A 21,750-nucleotide genomic window follows, 5' to 3' on the forward strand; every position below is an offset into this window, starting at 1 on the left:
TGGTGTGAAGGTACAAAAGAATAATCACAAATTTTCCAATCAATAATGTTTTAAACTACTAAAATGATATATTATTACATTATCATTTAATTATGGAATAATACTTTTGTTAATTTTTTTGTAATTATTTACATTCATAGTATATATATTTCAATTTTAGGAATAATTTTGTATCAAAAATGTGTTTTTGTCCTCTCATCTTGGAAAATATTTTTGCCACTTTTTGCCAATTTGCTTGGCAAAAACCTGTTTTTGCCAGGACGGTTTTTACCGGTATTTACCATTGTTTTTTCCACCTGCGGCAAAATCTTGCCAACCCTGATTGGTAATAAATATTTATTATATAAATATTTATATTATAAATATATTTATGTTATAAATATATTTATATTCAAAATATTATATATAATATTAGTATAAATATTTATTAGCATAAATTATAAATTAGAAATAAATATTTATTTTTGATTAATTATATTAGTTTTTAAATAATTGAAATGCAACTTAGCAAACCTGGAACCTCGAGATTTTCATAATATTTACAGAGATAATAAAATTACAATTAAGTAATCAAATGTTTAGAGTTTCGCAGGCATTTTAAAATGTAACAAAGTTTTTACATGATTTTTATTAGTTTATGGCTAACAATTATTCAAATGCTGCGATAACAAAATCATTTAAATCAAATGTTCCAAGGTACTTCGAAAAAAAAGTATAGTTTATCCATACATTACCCCTATCCCTATAATTTAGAAAACCATTCAGAGAAACCTTACATCAAAATGAGCTATACAAATTTAATAAAAAATTTTAGTTCAGTTTTACTTCCGTTACACTATCTACAATTATTTAAAAATGCAACAAACGAATGAAAATTTTACATAAGAAAGCCGGAAACATTCTTGTGACTCGTAATCGAGGCATGGAAAGAATGACTAAAATCCAAATTAATTCAAGAGTAAGAATTAGAACAATTAAAAAGAAAAACATGTTAATAAACCGCCAGGAATTTATTCATCAACATACGTTTAAAACTGACATTACTGTTTCACTATCTGTAACATTAAAAGGTGTTTTGTATAATGCAAACCATATCCGGATATTTTATCCGTAAAAAGTAGAAAGTCAAAAGAGGACAGAAATTGCTGACAAAGTAAAGAATGTTTTTTACAATGTAAGAAACCTACATTAGTTCTTTAATGAAATGTAATCAAACTATACCATAATCATTAATTACACCGAGGAACATTTTTTTCCCTTTTCTATTGTATGAAGTTTCTTTTTAACAGATTTTAGATGCTTTCACATTGCTGATTACAAATCTGCAATTAATTTATTTTTCCAAGCAACAGTTTTTTCTTTTTTTAGTGACACTTTTAGACTATTTCTTTCGAAAGGTACAAGTTAAAAAACGCTATACATAAAAAGGAATTCGCATATATTTTCCGACATACTTCTGGGGAGCTAGGACGCATCATCGGAATTAAAGTAGCATAGGAATGCTTCTCTATTATGAATCTCCTTTCTAAACAAGTAATAATAGGGAAACTCCCCGAGTGGCGTACGACGACATTTCCGAGCGTTAGTTTTTATGTAGTTTTAATCCTAATGCTCTAACCTAACTCTCCTAGAAGTATGTCTCAACATTTACACGACCCTCTGTTATAATATAACGCTTTTAACCTTATTTGGACAACAACAACAAAAAAATACTAGAAATTTTATTTTAACCAAGAAAAATTCTGTAGCTTCAGGAGCAAAACTAATTTCAGATTTGAAATTCCCACATCCTAATTAGGTAAGATCAAGTATTTATGTGTACAGTGAAACCTGCCAAGTTGACCACCCTTGTAAGTTGGACACCTGCATAAGTTGACCTCAATTATCAAGAACAGAATTTATATAATATAAAGAAGCAAAACCTTTGTAACTTGACTAACTGTCTATCTTGTATGTTGACCATTGAAATAAGTCAATTTTGTCCAGGAGTATTATGAAATTCTATTCTAAAACCCTCATAAGTTGACCAGAAAAAAAAAATTCCGAAAATTTTCCGTCATTTTGCAATGTATGTTAAAATTTCACTTGTTTGGTGAAATAGTGTAAAAAGCTAACCTAAATCCTTTAGTGAGTTGACCATCTGGGGAAACTGTAGGGGGTCAGTTTTTGACCATTTCTTTCATTCAAAACATTGTAAAGTCTAAACAACAGCGCCAAACAACAATAGGGTTATATTTTTGTAACAAATAGGTTTGTAAGTGTAGTAATAACAGAATAAATTTTAAAGTGTTCAAATAATTTTGTTTTATAATTATCAAATTACATGTTTTCGTGTTCTGATATTTTAAGAAATTGTTTTTATTAAACACTTCACGTGCATAATTAACAAAATAATTTTTTAAAAAAGTTTGTTAAATATTAGAATTATATGTAACAAATTGAAGTTCATTCAGGTTTAAATACATTTCTTAAGATATTCATTTGGCTATTTGCTAAATAAAATTTTTAAGTCAAGTAAAAAAAAATTTTAAATATATATAGCAACATGATATTGGATACGAAAAAGTAAACAATAACCCACCCCCTCTATAAGTTGCCCACTTGTCTGAGTTAACCACTAAAACAATGCACCACAAGTGGTCAACTTACACAAATTTTACTGTATATTCAACAAAATATTTATTCCCTAATTTATGTAGTATTTTGAACTATTGAATCAGAAAAAAGGGCAACTTGAAAAACATTTGACGTAATTTACCTTTTTTATACTATACACTCTAAGTGTTTAATGCTAAACTAGAATATTGCACAATTTTGTTTGAACCTTAATATTCCTCTTGAAGTAGTACCATATTATCATGTAAAGTTTAAGATGGATAAATTTAAAACTATTATTGAGATATTTTGCTTTGAATTATTGCTTTCCGTTACCGATATTTTAGAACTTCCTAGAGCATGCTCAGATTTTCGACAAATATCAGTATCACTAAGGAACAGGAGAAGAAAGTAAGATAAGCTCAAAGTAAATTTGCAAATTGTTTTGGTTCAATATATCTTACAATTTTCGCAAAGAGTATATGCCGTAGGCTAATTGGATTGGAAAATTTGGTTCTTTGCATATTGCTGACGTTACTTTGCACTGTTCCTACAAGGTTGGTGCAATAACCCTGACAAATGACGCCGGCGTCAAAGAGCTGGATCTTCCAATTAGCCTACAACATATATACTTCTAAAATAATGTATGTTTTTTTACCCTACTGATATGTTTCTAACAAAAAGAAACTAATTAGTTTCTTTAAGTATTTTATTATCTTTAGAAAATATATAACTCAAGCGAAGAACAAGGATAACAACGTTGTTTTATATATTAAAAAAAAAAGAAACAATCATTCCATCTAACAAATAAGCTGGACATAAACTTTTTTTTTTTAAATTATGTGAAAATTAAAAAGAAACAAATGATAAAAATCATTATCACTAAATTAGGTTTTTTTTTCCAAACGTATCAAAAACGTTTACCTAAATTTAAATTTTAAGGAGCAGGATAAATTTCCCTAAGCTGTATTTTTTTCCCTTTTGGTAGGTGGTAAATTGCTTGTTTCAATGTCATTGATACAATGTATTCTTAATTAAATTAGTTTTCTTTTTAATCTTTGATTTAATTACCACTATGAATAAATAATTCAATTTTTATTTAAAAAAATCATTTAGGCATAGCACTTAATATCTTAGTTATATTACAAAAATGTAACATAGAAATATTTCTATAAATAGTAAGTTATTTCCCTTTTGATTACATAAACGTCAGAATGTTTGTGTCATAACAGAAGACAAACAATTTAATCATAACTTAAAATATCACAAAAAGATTACAATTGCATAATTTTACAAATGTAACTACATAAACAAGTTTTTGCACATCCATGAGTTGACATCGAAAGCCATTTAAAATTATATCTTAATAATTAGTAACTATATTATTTTATGTACCTTAGAAATTATATAAAAATAATGTACAATGTAATTTAAATGTGAATCTATAATAGTTAGTTTAGTGTTTACATGAGATCAAACAGCTTATTAAAGTGCACAGAGTGCAAAATGCTTACAATGGAAAATGATCACCGCATGTGCTTTCACAAATTGCGAGTCTTTTGAGCACTCCTATCAGAAATATATCTTTTTTAAATAGCAATATTTAAGAAAAGTAATAATAATAATTTCCTGACTACCAATTAATAGATATTTAAGTTATAAATAGTGGTCTTTATATAGCATACGATTGTAGAGAGCAAAATCCATTTTTTTTAAAATTGTTACAGTTGTAATATTGAGCTTACTCATACAAAGTTGCTTAACTATCTAAATTTTTAATAAATTTTTTCTAAATTATTTAGAATAATAGTAGAATCATAAAGTTTGAAAACTATTTTTAATACTACTAATATTCCATCTCTAAGAATATTGTGATAAAATGATATTATACAAATTATTAACCACCTAGCTTCAACGATTGTAAAAGTACGTTTTAGGAATTTTTAGTATCTAATTATGTAGGACTTATATCTAGACTAAGAGGACTTTTGAAACATAAGAAACCTTTTCCAAATGTTACAATTGTTAGTATTTTAAAAATCCTTTCTACATCCATTATAATATTTTTAATAAACAATTATTGTAGATTATTTTAATGTCTATTATATATTAAAATAATCGATAATAATAAGCTATTATAAGCTACAATTATAATAGCCTATTTTGAAATTAATTGTATCCGATTTCAAAATATCAACACAGAAAAACAGACAATAAGTTATTCTANCCTATCAGAAATATATCTTTTTTAAATAGCAATATTTAAAAAAAGTAATAATAATAATTTCCTGACTACCAATTAATAGATATGTAAGTTATAAATAGTTATCATTATATAGTATACGATAATAGAGAGCAAAATCCAATTTTCTTTTATTGTTTCAGTTGTAATGAAATGTAATGATGCAAAGTTGACAGAGAGTTGTAATTCAGTTGTAATGATGCAAAGTTGGTTAAATATCCTAATTTTAAATAAAAAATTTCTAAACTATTTATAATTGTAGTATAATCATTAAAAGTTAGAAAACCATTTTTAATACTTCTAATATTCCACCTCTGTAAGTATATTGTGATAAAATTATATTATACAAATTATTAACCACCTAGCTTCAACAATTGTAAAAGTACTTTAACGTTTTAGGAATTTTTAGTATCTAATTATGTAGGACTTACATCTAAGAGGACTTTTGAAACAGATTTTGATAAAAATTATACATTCTTTAAGGTATATTTTAAAATATATAAGAAACATTTTCAAAATTTTACAATTGTTAGTATTTTAAAAATCTTTTCTACATCCATTATAATATTTTTAATAAACAATTATTGTAGATTATTTTAATGTCTATTATATATTAAAATAATCGATAATAATAAGCTATTATAAGCTACAATTATAATAGCCTATTTTGAAATTAATTGTATCCGATTTCAAAATATCAACACAGAAAAACAGACAATAAGTTATTCTAAAATCCATTTTTAAAAAACAAATTCTAATGAAACAACTAATTAAACGAAAACAATTTTAAAACATTTCCCAAGTAAATGTTAAACTTTTCAAATACCAAAGCAAATCCTGAATCGAACACGGAAACTACGCCAATTTGTAACCCACAGTTGTACATAAGTTATGTTTATTTTCTCATTTAAAATAACTGAGAACATTTGTATGATTTCAAGAACTTCATAAGAAACTGTATCTGTAACTGTTAGGGCAAAGAGAACGTTTCTCCGTTGCCATCTCTCTGTTTCATTTTCAATATTCATTATGGTCTGCGAAAGAGAAAGCAGGAAGTAATGGGACTACAAGATGTAAACATTGCCGGTGCCCTGAAAAACGAAATCACAAAAATGGGACCTCATTGGCCGAAGGGAAGCAAGATGAAGCAAGGGTCGCGTGGAATTAAGAGAAAGTAAACTCTCACGTGAAACAAGACCAATAAATTAGGATTTTGCGAACGAACGTGGGGCAAGGGGCCCATGTTGAAAGGGAACATATTTAAGAGAATGAAACAGGTAGGTGGCGCAGAGGTGACTGGACATTGGTGATACCAACATCGAATAATGTAAGTCCCTTTTTTTTTTCTTTTTTTTTAAATGGATCATAAGAAGATCCAGAGTTTAGCTCTATTAAACTATTCATATACTTCTAAGTAAACAATTATGTTATCGCTTAAATTAAAAACTTCAATTAAGGATTAATAAATAAACTTATTAAAAATAAGAAATTATAACTTGTTGATGATATTTATGATATTGATAATATAATAATAACATTTATTGTGAAGTAGTTTATTTTAAATATATTTGCTGTTATATTAGTCACAATAAATTCGAGAAATATTTTGAATTGTAATTATTTTTTAATTTAAAACTAACTAATTTAATTGTTTGTACAATAAAATTATTAACAATTATTTCGAACAATTATTAATGAAATAATTAAACAATTATTTCGTTAATTATCAATCAGAGGATAAGATAAAATGTCGACAATAACAATGTAATCGAAGAAACTTCATAAAAAAAAAATTTATTGATAAATGGTAAAAGAAAATTTCTAAAAGAAAACATTAATGAAACAATTAAAAATTATTAATGGTACAATATTATATGAACCGTATAAATGATAAGATAGGGGGGAAATATATAGGATAAATATATAGATGTAATAAAAAAGTCTAACGACGATATAGCAATAAAATTAAACAATTTTAACACAATATATAAACATAGAAAAAAAATTTACAGAAATATATATATATGTATATATGTAAAAAAAAAGTAACGGGAAAGTTTTAATAACTACTACAGGAATTAGATCTTTATCAATTAAATTTGAAAAATTTTGTTGGTTAAAAAAATATTGTAATATATATGACAATATTTAAGAAAATATTTACAAGTTAGTTTGTTTTTTTTTTAGTAAAATATTGAGAAAAATTATTTAAATTAACATTTTTAGAAATTTATGACAATTAACAGCGATTTATTTTAATCAATATATCAGAAATTTAAACCAGTTTTGTCAATCAAAATTTTATATTTAATAATCAATAAAAATCCCCACAAACAGTAATACATTACTAACAAAATGTATAATTAGGCAGCATTGTGGAATAAAAATAAAAAATTCAAATCACAATTCAAAAAATTATTTGATTTTTTAAAAAAATAACAAAATATTATTTAGCATAGATTTTTCACGGAGGAAAATGAGTCCTATGTCGAAAAGTCTATCTCTCACAGTTTGGACTCCTTTGAAAGTTTCAAGACGTTAACTGCACTGAAAATTCAAATTGAAAAATTTTATAAATACATTTTACTAATTATTTTTGAAAAATTAAATAAATACTGGCGTGGAAAATGTTCTAATTTTCTTTTATGTGAACGGTCTTATTATTTCTGAATTTCTACAGAACTAACCGAATATTAACTTATGATACCTGGTATTTAACTTATGATAACCGAGTCCAAAGAATTAAGTACAAAAAATGTAATTTAAATAATTACCAGAATTCAAGCTAAATGAATGTTATGATAATTATTGCAGTATTTATTTTAAATCCGTTTATTATTTTTCCCATTTAAAAAACTTTTAGAATTCAAGTTGAATGTAACGATAACTAATGTGACATTTTCTTTCAATTGTTTATTCTTTTTCCCATTTAAATAATTATTAGAATTAAAGATAAATGAATGTAACGATAGTTAATGTGTCATTTTTCTCAAATCGTTTATTATTTTTCCCATTTAAAAAAACTACTGGAATTCAAGTTGAATGTAACGATAACTAATGTGGCATTTTCTTTCAATTGTTTATTCTTTCTCCCATTTAAATAATTATTAGAATTAAAGATAAATGAATGTAGCGCTAACTAATGTGGCATTTTTTCAAAATAGTTTATTCTTTTTCCCATTTAAATAATAACTAGAATTCAATTTAAGAGGAATGTAAATATAACTATAGTGGAATTTTGTTTAAATCGTTTATTCTTCTTCCCTTTCACGAAACACAAAAGGAGTGCAAAAACTAAACTATAAAATGTCAATTTCTGTATCTTTATTTGTAACTTTTTCACATTATATTTTATTCATACGCAGCACAAACTAAACCCTATGTATTAAATATTATACTAGATTTAGTAATTAATTTATCGCTGGCAACTAATTTTTAGTGTTTAATTATTGTTGTATTTAGCATTTAATTTTTATTAGATATAAAGTAAAAAATTATAAACTAAAATATTATATTTATTAAATTGCTTGAGAAACTTATTTTCTCAAAATACATATGATAATTAACATAATATATGGAATAAACAAATACAGGACTAAAAGTGAAGAAATGATAATTTTCAATCCATAAGCTTTCAATATTAAACTTAAAAAAATTCAATTAGATAATTTCCGTAAGCATTGTTTCATAGCCAACATTCGTTAACAAGAAACATCGCCAGAAAGTGTGTCGTTCACTTCTTTTTTCTAAGATTTTTGATTTTTTTTTTAAATTTCTGAAGTTTTCTAATTATTTTAAAAATCATCAAGTCATAAATACTTTATAACTACTGTTCCCTAAATGTTATTTTCAATCAACGAGTTTTCAAGATTTAGTTTTAAAAATCCAATTAGATAATTTCCGTAAGCATAGTTTCATAACCAACATTCGTTAACAAGAGCCATCTCCAGAAAGTGTGCCATTTGAGGCATTTGCCTTCGTTCACTTCATTTTTCAAAGATTTTTGATTTTTTTTTTTTTTCAATTTCTAAAGTCTCCGAATTATTTTAAAAATCATTATGTCATAAAAACTATTTTATAAAAATTGTTTCATAACTGCTATTTTCAATCAATGAGTTTTCAATATTAAGTTTTAAAAATCCAATTAGATAATTTCCGTAAGCATTGTTTCACAGCCTTTAACAAGAGTCATCTCCAGAAAGAGTGCCATTTGAGGCATTTGCATATGTTCACTTCATTTTTCAAAGATTTTTAATATTCTTTTTTAATTTTTAAAGTCTTCTAACTATTTTAAAAATCAATTCATCAAAAATACCATTTTATAAATACTATTCCATAAATGTCATTTTCAATCAATGAGTTTTCAATATTTAGCTTTAAAAATCCAATTAGATAATTTCAGTAAGCATTGTTTAATAGCCAACATTAAACAGCGCCATTCAATGCCATTAAACAATGTTTTCAACAAAGGCAGTCTCCAGAAGTGTACCATTTGCGGTACTTGCCTTCATTTTTCTTATAAGCATTTGAGATTTTTTTTTCTTCCAATTACTAAAGTCTTCTAACTGCTCACTTTAAAAATCATTAAAATTATTGTATCATAAAGATTATGAATAACACTTGGAATTTCAATACGTAAAATGTCACTTTTATCACCTGCAAAATCAATTTTTGATGCAAGTACAAAGTATGTTAAATATATAATGCGCATAATTGGGTACTTGCAACTAATAACATGGCTGCGTCTAATCAACTAGTTGTGCAAGGCATGTTAACGTTGCTTGGGTTTATTACCACGCTGCATCAATTTTCGGATCAGATTTAATTGGATACCTGCATGCGACGTCACGCGTTTGTATCGAACCTGATTAGCTGACCCTCACATACCTCTTCTGCGCATCCAATTTTGTGTTTAAACATTAAGGTAATAAAAATGTATGGCTTGTTTTTTTTTTNTTAATAAATACTGCTCCATAAGTGTTATTTTCAATCAATGAGTTTTCAATATTCAGTTTCAAAAATCCAATCAGATAATCTCCGTAAGCATTGTTTCATAGCCAACATTCTTCAACAAGAGCCATTTTCAGAAAGTGTGCTACTTGAGGCATTTGCCTTCGTTTACTTCATTTTTCAAAGATTTTTAATATTTTATTTTAATTTCTAAAGTCTTCTAATTATTTTAAAAATCATCAAATCATAAATATTATTTAATAAATATTATTTAATAAATACTGCTCCATAAGTGTTATTTTCAATCAATGAGTTTTCAATATTCAGTTTCAAAAATCCAATCAGATAATCTCCGTAAGCATTGTTTCATAGCCAACATTCTTCAACAAGAGCCATTTTCAGAAAGTGTGCTACTTGAGGCATTTGCCTTCGTTTACTTCATTTTTCAAAGATTTTTAATATTTTATTTTAATTTCTAAAGTCTTCTAATTATTTTAAAAATCATCAAATCATAAATACTATTTTATAAATACTGTTCCATAAATGTTATTTTCAATCAATGAGTTTTCAATATTTAGTTTTAGAAATCCAATTAGATAATTTCCGTAAGCATTGTTTAATGGCCAACATACAGTGCCATTCAATGCCATTAAACAATGTTTTCAACAAAGGCCATTCTCCAAAGAGTGTACCATTTGCGGTACTTGCCTTCATTTTTCTTATAAGCATTTGTGATTTTTTTCTTCTTCCAATTACTCAAGTCATCTAACTGCTCACTTTAAAAATCATTAAAATTATCGTATCATCAAGATAATGAATAACACTTGAATTTCACTACGTAAAATGTCACTTTTATCACCTGCAAAATCAATTTTTGATGCAAGTACAAAGTATGTTAAATATATAATGCGCATAATTGGGTACTTGCAACTAATAACATGGCTGCGTCTAATCAACTAGTTGTGCAAGGCATGTTAACGTTGCTTGGGTTTATTACCACGCTGCATCAATTTTCGGATCAGATTTAATTGGATACCTGCATGCGACGTCACGCGTTTGTATCGAACCTGATTAGCTGACCCTCACATACCTCTTCTGCGCATCCAATTTTGTGTTTAAACATTAAGGTAATAAAAATGTATGGCTTGTTTTTTTAGCCTATTATGTCTACACAAATTATCCAAAAAAAATAGCTGCCATTAAATTTATTTGTCACTACTGTCCGTTACTAAATATATATTAATTAATCAACCACAAGGTGGTCACATATTGAACCAAATACAAGTTAATAATATGTAAATTCAAATTCTCGTCTCTTCAAACTTTCGTTTGACAGAGTATGGTTAAACAAACTGGATATTTTGAAACTTTGTACAAAACGAGAACTGTTTCTGTGCCTAAATTTCTATTTTTCTAGAAAACTTTGTAAGTGAAACTTCAGCAAAACATGAGACTTCCAGCAATTATTGGTATTTTTACCTGTGCCGTTTTCCTCTCTTGCTGCCTCCATGAAACAGAAGGATCATTGAAACTTTTGAAACTTATAAAAGCAGGACTCATCCTAAAAGCTCTTAAACCGAAGAAAATCTTCTTGCCTCTGCCCCTACCTATTCCTATCGGGTAAGTTATGACATTTCACTTTACCATCGATAATTATCAGTTTGTTTTCAGATGAAAGGCATATACACACCTTCAACTACACACACACAAAATTAAAAAATACTTGCCAGTAAGAAAGTACAAGCTAACAATTAAAAGTCCCCAGATTTTATCTAACTAGAGAAGGTAATAGGGTATTGGTATTTCGAAGAAACATTTCTTTTTATTTTATAATCGGCGTTGATCAGCCGACGCAATTTTGAATTTACGACTGCCAGTTTTATACACAGTAGTTATGTAATTTTGAACCTAACCCAGAAGACAAAAGAGCCCTTGGATCAAGAATTGGAACAAACTAGCCTACGTGGAAAGACTTCTTGATGGAACTAACCCACATTTGCGTTACAATGAGAGGAAAACCGCGAAAACCTCCCACGGTTAGCCCGATGGCAAGATTTCAACCCATGATCCATCTACCACTGACGATATTTTACGTCAGCAATGTCAGCACGATCCGGGAGCAGAATTCATGTCAACCTGTCACCGCTGGGATTCGAACCTGGGTCAATGTATTGTTTTTTATTATTTTATATGTGAATTTAATATAAAAAGCTTTCATGATTACCTTTATGGAAAGAATATATTACCTTTATGATCCCAAGTAAACCGAAATATTTCGAGTCTGTTTCTTTCCTTGTAAATAGTAATAATATGTTAATCTAGCAAATAAATCTAGTCTGTTTCTTTCCTTATATTTGAAATTTTTTCTAGTCAGTTCCTCTCCTTGTAAAGAGTAATAATCTGTAAATTTAACAAATATATCTATCTAGTCTGTTTCTTTCCGTATATTTCAAATATTTATAGTCTATTCCTTTCCTTGTAAATAGTAATAATCTGTAAATCTAGAAAAAGCTTTAACACTTTCAATTCTTGCTAAATTGGAAAATCCTGATTTTATTCAAATTTTCTTTCCTTCATAAAAAAAAAAGAAATATTTAAACAGTCAGTTGAGAAAGTGCTGGTTTGCATTTAACAAAAAAAGAACAAAACAATGATATGTTAGCAAATTTATTAAGATCTGTAAATATTTTAATGTCTGTAATGCGATTTTCAAAAAGAAAATTTGACATTTAAATTATAGCAATTTGCTTAGAGCTAAAAATACAAAAAAATGCTGCATAATTGGTAGAAAATTTTAGCAGTTAGTCTAAAAAGAAAGCTTCACATCGCAATAAGAATAAAACCATTATCAGTCCTTTTAAATAGACAATTTCTATTTATGGAAGAAGAAAAATAAGAAGTGGTAGCTTCCGTGTTCAGGATTTATTTTACAGAAACAAGTTAATTATATCATAATACATGAATTTATATACTTATATTTGTATCTTAACTCAAAGTGCTATTTTAAAGCCGAAATGGTGGGTAATAGAATGAAATGTCCACTTGGTGTATAAACAAATATGTACTGCTAATTTTTAACTTATATGTTTTTCATTCAGGCATTTACGGGTTAAGTGATTAAATTTCCCGTATACTTTAAAATATATGCATCATTATTAAAATAGAGTTTTCGATTTTTAAAAAGAAGTTCCAAACTTATATGTTGTTAAATTATATTTTAAACAATCCTATAAAATTTTACCAAGAACATTATAGTACATTTTTTCAAACAAGGAAATAAGTGAATATTAAACTAAATGAGTTTGATTATGCATCGCACGCTCATTAATATATATTTTTAAAAAATCATATATAATTAAGATTTTTTTTAAAAATTAGATACTTTGTTTTGCTAAAAAACAACATAACAACTCAGTTTTAAATAAGTAAAAATACTTTTGTTTTAAATGTTTATTTTATTCAAAAATGCGATGCTTTGCCTTTGCCTTTTAATGCTTGTCGGTAAGTTTTAATATTTGTATAAAGCTTTAACCTTCCATTCGTAATAAATTTCAACCATAGGTTAAAAATCTAAGTGCAATTAAATCCATGTCATCAAAATAAATTTTATATTTAAAATCATTTAAATAAAAAATAATATAAATTTTTTTAAACTTAATATATGCATGTGTGTATCAGATATTAGAACCGACACTTTAATATCAAGCATTTACTATGCTTAACTTTTTCGATGGTGCTGCCATCTTGCATAAGATATCGTAAAAATATCTTCTTAAGTTCAAATAATATTGTAATTAAAAAAACATCAAATATCTTGTGTTTTATTAGACTTAAATTATGCTTGTATAAATGATTTTTTGAATTTAGTTTATTTTTAATTTTAACATTTATGCAACACTTAAATCTTGCTTTTTTTAAACGAATAATAAATCAAATTTGACAAAAATAAACTAAATAATGCACTTTTCTCCAAAAATTATTTCAATACAAAAATAATAAAACTATTTTAGTACATTGTCTTTATTAAGAGAAAATAAATTAGGGATAGGATGTTAGAATCGAATACCTACTTGGCGAAATATTTTAAATCGATAGTGCTGCCATCTTCATTTTAATTTGTACAAATCTCATTTGCTTTAAAGAAATTGCATAAAAAAAAAAATAATTCTATTATTTTATTCATAACCTAATTTTTTATTTTTATTTTGAACAAAGCTAAGAATGATAATATCATTTTTTATGTTTTCTATATATTCTATTAAAAAATCTTTCCTAAAAAAACATTACTGCAACTGAAAAAATAATAATTGAGAGCCTTGCATGTCAATTTAACTGCTCTTACATGCTTTAGATTAAAATAATAATTAAAAAATGGAATAAAAATAAACAGTTGCATTGTTGCGAAAAATTATTTTTAAATACGACTGTTAAGCTCAAACTATACCTCACTCAAGTAACAAGTAAAATTAATTATCCGAAGGTGATGTGTTCGGCAGTACTGTACTGTACACTTGTTACTCTTCAAGATTTGCAGTATTCATCGTCTAACAGTCAAATGCTTAATTCCGTCAAAATAAAAATAAAAATTAGTGAAGGTATTTTGAACATTGAAAAGCCAACAGATGACACAATTAAAAGTGCGGCAAACAAGCGCAGAATTTTTATACTTTCTGTCCATCTAAGAAAAGCAGAATGACAAAAAAGCGTATGCAATAAGGCTATCTGTGGAGAGCAAACGTTTAACATCGGCCAAGAATGCAAACGATAATGTTTGCCATATTTCTATTCTTTAATTTAAATATAATAGTTTTTCAAGATACTCTGAATTGTTTGAAATAAATAAAGGAAATATAAAAATATACTTGTATACAGTGTATTCGTCGATTGATTAGTAACAGAATAACGTCGATTTTAAATTAGTTATCTAGAGTTAAGATAGAGGTTAAAATATAACGAAAAGAACAACCGTAAATTTGCATAATGGTCTTTCTTGATTTCATAAAAAAACTGCTTTTTAATTAAGTTATTGTCAACATTTATTTTATTAGTATCAAAGGACATGATCACGACTTTCATCATCATCATCACAGCTTCGAAATAGAGCCTCTCCACGATTTCCACTCCTTTGGGCATGGCCATGGACACGGCTACGGGCATGGACACGGTTATGGACATGGACCATATGAATACAAGACTACAGGCTATCACATATCAACTGGTTGGTGGCACAAATAGATAACTTGATTTATATTGCTAGTGCCAACTGTATAGTAATCGAATGGAATCTCATTAGCAAAAGAAAGCAGAAAATATTTGCATACATTCAAGCACAAATATTTATCTGTATGTGATTAAAAACATTACACTTTGCATCTGTAAAATAGCATATTTGTGACGGGTCCAACAATATTATTTGTAAACTTTTGTGAATAAAACTAATGTGTAAATAAAGTAACTTCGATACAAGTTGCAAGTCTCTCTTTTTATTTTGTGTAAAATTTATTTTATAAAAGGTAACTGAAGTATATTATTTTATGAAAGAAAACGAAAACAATCATGTTCTATTTAAATATGGTATGAGCACAAAAATTAAAAAGAGTATTAGTGTTGCACAATTCTTTAATTTGCGATTTAAACTCTTCTTTTTTTAGTTAGTAACTTTTTGTTACGATTTCTATTTAACAAACGAAACTAAATTAGTAAATAATTGCATTAATTGAAAAATGCCACTTTTGCATCCGTTTTATGAATTAGAATAGATTCAATATTAGACGTAACAAGCATTATTAAAAGTTTTCAAAAAAAAATTGAAAATTATTTTTGTGCTCAAAACATATGCGCACGAAAGAAGAGTGAGAATTAGTGTTCGATTTGTTTTTTAGTTTACGCATCAAATATTTTTTGTTGTTGTTTATTTATTTACTTTTTTGTTACAGTTTCTACTTAACAAAAATGTTATGAGTCATTTATGGCATCTAATTGAAAAATTTAACTTTTGCACCCGTTTTATGAATCAGAATCGATTTAATATTGCACGTAACAAGCATTAGTAAAAGTTATTAAAAAAATTTAAATTAGTTGCAGGAAACTATGATTTCTTTATTAGATTTCCTAGAAGGGATAAGTGCACCTACTTGATGTCCATGCGGATGTCCATGTACATAGCAAAGTTTTGAGAATCAGTCAAAAAAAGAAAAGTTTTTTTTTTTACCCTTTGACGAAGATTGGACACACTTGTCCCTTTCATATATTTTTTCTTCTGACGTTCTAATTACAAGCAAAAATATATCTCGGTATTTTCTAATTATAAAAAACAGTCTAATGGTTACTCTAAGTGAATCTGTTAGCTTATCGGAATAATATTTGTACTAATATAAAATACAAAAAGGTAGCTTGAAACAAAAGAAATTGTCTATTTATATTAAAAAATTTATCAATAATTGATTTCGTAAATTAAATATATTTCCATGATGAATAACTGTTTCTTTTGGATCTAAATAAATGCTAATAAGTGCAAACTTGAAAACAAAAATTTCGGAAATTTGCCGTGTTTGGAAGATTTGACCTTTAACCCAGAAAAAGACATTGGTGTTTAAAGTTGTACTTAATAACCATAAATTATTAAAATGCTAAATATAATATTTTTCACTCATTTTGACCTAATTTATTTCAAAATAATGAAAAGAGTATGAAAAATATATTTAATAAAAATTCTGCGTCGAACTATTAATGAAAACATTTAAACTCAATGAACATTCTTTTACCACTGACAGGTCCATTTCACTATAAAAAATGTATAATCAAATTTCAGGAAACTTTTTTGTTTGTTTCTGGAGAAACAGTTTCCTGGTATACACTCCGAGCAAACATTTTGTCTAAGTGATGAAATAACAATCATCACTTCTTCTAGGAAACGAATTTCGTCAAAAGTGAAGAAATATTTCTTCATTTCAGTTCCGATTGTCTAATCTTCATTCTAGTTCCGTCATTCTACTTAACAATCTTCCACAATGAATTGCGATGAAGTTCCGAATTGAAAAAACATTTTCGTCATATTTTAGAGTTTGCGTTTCGTCAAAAATTACGTGATTTCGTGACGAAATGAATCTTAAAATTATCGAAATAAAGCTCAAAGATTAATAAATCGTCAAAAGTGAGAGCCTTTTTTTTTCTTTTTTTTTTGAAGTTATACTTCTTATGCGACTTCCAACAAGGTTGCGTTAAACGTTTAACGCTACATTTTTATTGGCCTGGAAATCACGTGGTAGGATCCAGTTTTCCCTCATTCATTTCCATATTGTTTTGGTTCTCACTAGCATAAAAATAATAAAAGTCATAAAAGTATTGTTTTTATAGAAAGGTACGGACAAAAATGGAATACTGTGACACCATCATTAGACATACTCAAAATAAAATAAAAATCGCCACTCAGCTTTAGCTGGTAAGTTCAGTTGAAAAATTTTAGCAAGCAGCATTATTAAAAACTAGGAGGCTTCGCTCCCTGCTCGCTGGCGCTCACCAACCCCCGGAACTGCTTTCGCAGTTCATTTCGGATTGCTTCGCAATCCGATGCTCGCTTTGCTCACTCATTGAATACGTTCTTAACGTCTAGCTTTTGTATACTTTTTTGAACACTGAAGTTCCGAAAACTTTTCACTGTAGAAAATTCTAAACCTGTGCATTTCAATATTAATTTGAAATTGCAAACAGTTCACATATTTTTCTTAATCACACTATTCTAAATTTCAGTTGTTGAGAAAAGTAACTGTTGTAAGTTTTGTTTTAAAGTCTTTCCCACNCATTATTCCTTATTTTTGTGTGTTTCTTATCCTACGAATAGGTTACACACATTTTATTTCCGACCATCGGCTTCGGATCGTACTTTTTTTTAATTCAGACCAGGTGCATGGACTTCGGAAAAGTAAGAACCGCAGTGGATACAAATGATTTTCTTTATGTACTTGACTCTGTCACAAGCAAAGAAAAACATTATTCAATTAAGTAAAAACCACTTTGGCTACGTATAATTTTTTATGTGCCTGGCTCTGTAGAGGTCATAGAAAAACAGTATTAAAATAAAGCCAATTTTGATACAAATAATTTTCGTTAGGTATGTGATTTTGTCTCGGGCAAAGAAAAATCTTTTTCAAATAAGTAAAAATCGCTATAAATAATTGTTTTTATGTACGCGACTCTGAAGCTGTCATAGATACATGCTATTCAAATAAGTAAAAATCACAGCTACAAATTATTATTTATATGAAACTAACTAAATGGTCATATAAACTCATTGTTCAATGATTGATACATTAAACTGGCTAAAAAAATCGGTAACACTAATTTCTACCTTACTTAAAAATGTAAAAAAATTAAATAAATTACATTATGATATTCGGTACTTTTCCGTTAACAGTGTGAAAGTTAATTAAATTTTATTTTTCCATTATTCATTTTCACCCCTCTGAAAAATGATAAATAAAAAAAGTTTAATAATTGCGCCCTGATAAAGGAAAAGTAAGTAAGAAATGTAAAAGCTTTTCAAAGCATTTTAACTTGTCATTTGACCCTTATAAGTCTGATTCGTTTTATTTTGATATTATTTGTACAAGCCACATTTCCAACTTTTCTTTGGAATAAAAATCTGATAGTGAAAAGAAATAATTCGAAAATAAACGCAATTAACATTTTGTTAAATGCAAAGAATTAACAACGCGTATAGTATGAATAAATCATTATCTACGTCTTCGCCAAAGAATACCTTTGTTCGCCAAGATCTACGTATAGCCGTTGTCTAATAGCTGCATTAAATAAGCAAGATTATAATTGTGAGTTGCGATTTTAATATTACTTTGAATCAGATTTCAAATGATATAAATTTAAACTTGTTAGAACAAAACACTTTTTTTAACATTATAAAAATTGTGCCAACTTCCAGAGTTGGTTCAACCGACTATTAATTTGGAAAAAAAAAACTAATTCACTAGTTCTAGACGACACGACGCAATGAAATGCATTGCTATTTGCATACAATGGATGAATATAAAATTTCTTGAACGATATAAAACATGTTCTATTAAAATCTAAACCAGTGATTCTCAACCACTGTGCCGCGGCACTTTTGTGTGCCGCCAAATTCTTAAAATGTGCCGCCAAATATTGGAAATGATACAATAAAAATTAGAATGCTTTTTTCATTACGAGTAAAATTTAAATTAAAAAAGAGTCTGTGTATATATATATATATATCTATATCTATATACTTTTTATAATTTTTCCACGCTTTAGCCGCGTGAACATTTTTGTCGGTGATTGTCTTGTCTCAGACAATCTTAAAATAAGTTAGAATCAGAAGGAATTGTTTAAATTGTCTTTGACAATTTTAAAAAATGTTGAAATTATAGGTAGGAAGTTTAATGACTATTAAAATTATTAATTAGCAAAGGAAAGCAAGCTAAATATTAACTTTCAAACGGAAATAAAAGCTAATCATTAAAGTAAGCTATGCAATTTATAATTCTAAAAACAAATTAACAAAGGATAACTAACAAAAAATAAGCTAACAATTAATAATTAGCAAAAATACTAATTTTCAGGAAATCACAAAAAATAAGAATTAATGTAAAAAAACGAACAAATATGAACTGTAGAAAACATACTAACAATTAATAACTAGCAAAAAATAAATAACTGTTACTAACTAACAAAAAATTAGTCGTAAGAAATAATTAATCCCTTAATAAACTTGCTTTTGTAGTACATATCATTTTATTTCACATTCAAAATTATTATCACAAACTATTTAACACATTATATTATAGGTAAGTAAACAACTTTTAAGCTAATTTTTTTCATTTTGTGCCGTCAAATTTCGAAATCTTTAAAAGTGTGCCGCCACACAAAAAAGGTTGAGAATCACTGCACTAAATACTTAAATGTTACAAAAACTAATGTCATTCGGCAAAGGCAGATGGCAGCACCAGAAACGAATATTTTGAAGGAAATGAGAAATTTAAAATAGAAATTTATCACAAGTTTCGCAACAATCAACAAATTATTAATACTCTAATTACCATTTAACTATCAAACAGATTTTCCTGAGAGTTAAATGGTAATAATAAATTACCTTTAAAAATTGCATATTATGGTAATTTTCAGATTCGAATACATTTTTTTCCTAAACTAGTAATAATTTGTTGAGAAACAATGCTTTACCTCGAAAAATTTAATTCTAATATCGTAATATTTTTTTACAACATTTTGGTACTATTAGAACGATGATATGGTATTTGAACGAACTGAAAAATGATTGAAAGCGATCACCATATTAATCTGTAGTTCAGTTTTCTCGTCGCTAGATGGCAGTATGGGAATCAAGGTACTTCCTATTAAACAATTTCTTAAAGGTAACAAATTTTTCGAATTGAAATTGCTTCGAACTTTCAACTATTATGAAATCGAACTACTATTTTGATTAATCATGCTCAATACTCCGATTTAAGTTAGAATCCAGCTTTAATCTTATCTTTCTTTACTTTCCCATCGTATAGCTTTTAAATATTAAAAACAATTTGATAATTAAATAACAGTAAGAGTTATGGACAATCGTAATAAGTTTTATATTAGTATTATAATGTAAATGTAAAAGGAATTAAATTAATGTAGCATTTAATATATATATTGAAAAAGTGCTAAAAAAATTTTAAATAGTTTTAGTATAATTAAACTTAAATTATTTTTATTCCGCTTTTTTATTATCAATTTATATCTAAACATTTTCTTTTTATCTATTTACTTATCTATTTACTTATTTATTTTAATTACCTTGGCAACTTTTAGAATCAATTTTTTTTAAATTCTTATTTAAATTTTGGGTACAGCAGAAACTTAAGTACTTTTTTCTTTACTGAAAAGATTATTTATAGCGTTAGTGAGAAAAATAAATTCTTAACATTACTTTAAAATTTCAAATAGTTCATTTACTTTTATTGTCCAGTTACAGTGGTGTGCAATGAAGAAAAAAAATAAATGACATTACAGCAACAACAATACAACATTTAAAGATATTTTTTTTTAAAAAAACAGAAAAAGACAAATTTAAAATAATAAGGTCTTTAACAATTTCATTAAAAAATTTTAGTTAAAAATTTTTGTATTTATTACATTAATTCAAGCTTACTGAATTTACATAAAATTAACTTAAAAGAAAATACAACTTTCAAAAATAAAATTTACAGTTTAAAACAGCGTTTCCCGAATGGTGTTCCGCGGAACCCTAGGGTTCCGGGAAAGAGTTAAATGGGTTTCGTGAGTTAGTACTTTTTATAACCAGTGATGAGTTTTGAAACCTCCGGTTATATTTAGCCAACCTATAATTCATACATTAATTAATCTTTCGGGCACCTGTATGAAATTATTTCAAGTAAAAGACCAATGAAATAGAAATGGCGTTTTTTTAGTAGAAAATATATTTCTAATAACAATGTATTGAATAAATTTTGAAAAGAACAAGAATTAATAAAATATTGCATTGGTATTTTTCCTATTGCACTTTTCAAATCAAAACAAAATAACTAAATTCTTTAATAAAAAATATGTTTCCCTAATAACCATTTTCAACGTTTATAACAGTTCTTTTAAGTATTCATTTTGAAGTAAACCGTAACTCGACTTATTTCATGTGTTTTCAGCTTATTACAAAACAAATTAAGATACAAAAACAAATTCATAACTAGACTAGGTATAGCACAAAGAGAAATTTCACTGTCTATTATTACACCTGATGAAAAATATTCATTCTTTTATAGGTTATAACGTTCACAGTTACCTTAATGAACTTAAAGTCATTATAAAGTCAGAGTTTCGCCGGAAGACTGTTCATTATTTAGGGTTTCATATTCAAAAAAAAAAATAATAAAATTGGGAACCGCTAGTTTTAATAAACGAATTTTAAATATCTTTAGCAT

The 21,750-nt window shown here is 26.8% G+C and overlaps 1 protein-coding gene and 1 long non-coding RNA gene across 4 annotated transcripts in view; one reads left to right on the forward strand and one right to left on the reverse strand.

Moving 5' to 3' along the window:
- Positions 1-21,750, reverse strand: part of LOC107441423 (rho GTPase-activating protein 18) — a 279,885-nt gene that overhangs the window by 143,950 nt on the left and 114,185 nt on the right. The window lies entirely within an intron of this gene.
- Positions 6,026-15,253, forward strand: LOC107444667 (uncharacterized). Its single transcript, XR_011637725.1, has 3 exons — positions 6,026-6,164; positions 11,205-11,407; positions 14,836-15,253. It is a non-coding gene; the product is annotated as an uncharacterized lncRNA (long non-coding RNA).

This window comes from Parasteatoda tepidariorum, chromosome 9 (assembly GCF_043381705.1).
Source record: "Parasteatoda tepidariorum isolate YZ-2023 chromosome 9, CAS_Ptep_4.0, whole genome shotgun sequence".
NCBI classification, from domain to species: Eukaryota; Metazoa; Arthropoda; class Arachnida; order Araneae; family Theridiidae; genus Parasteatoda; species Parasteatoda tepidariorum.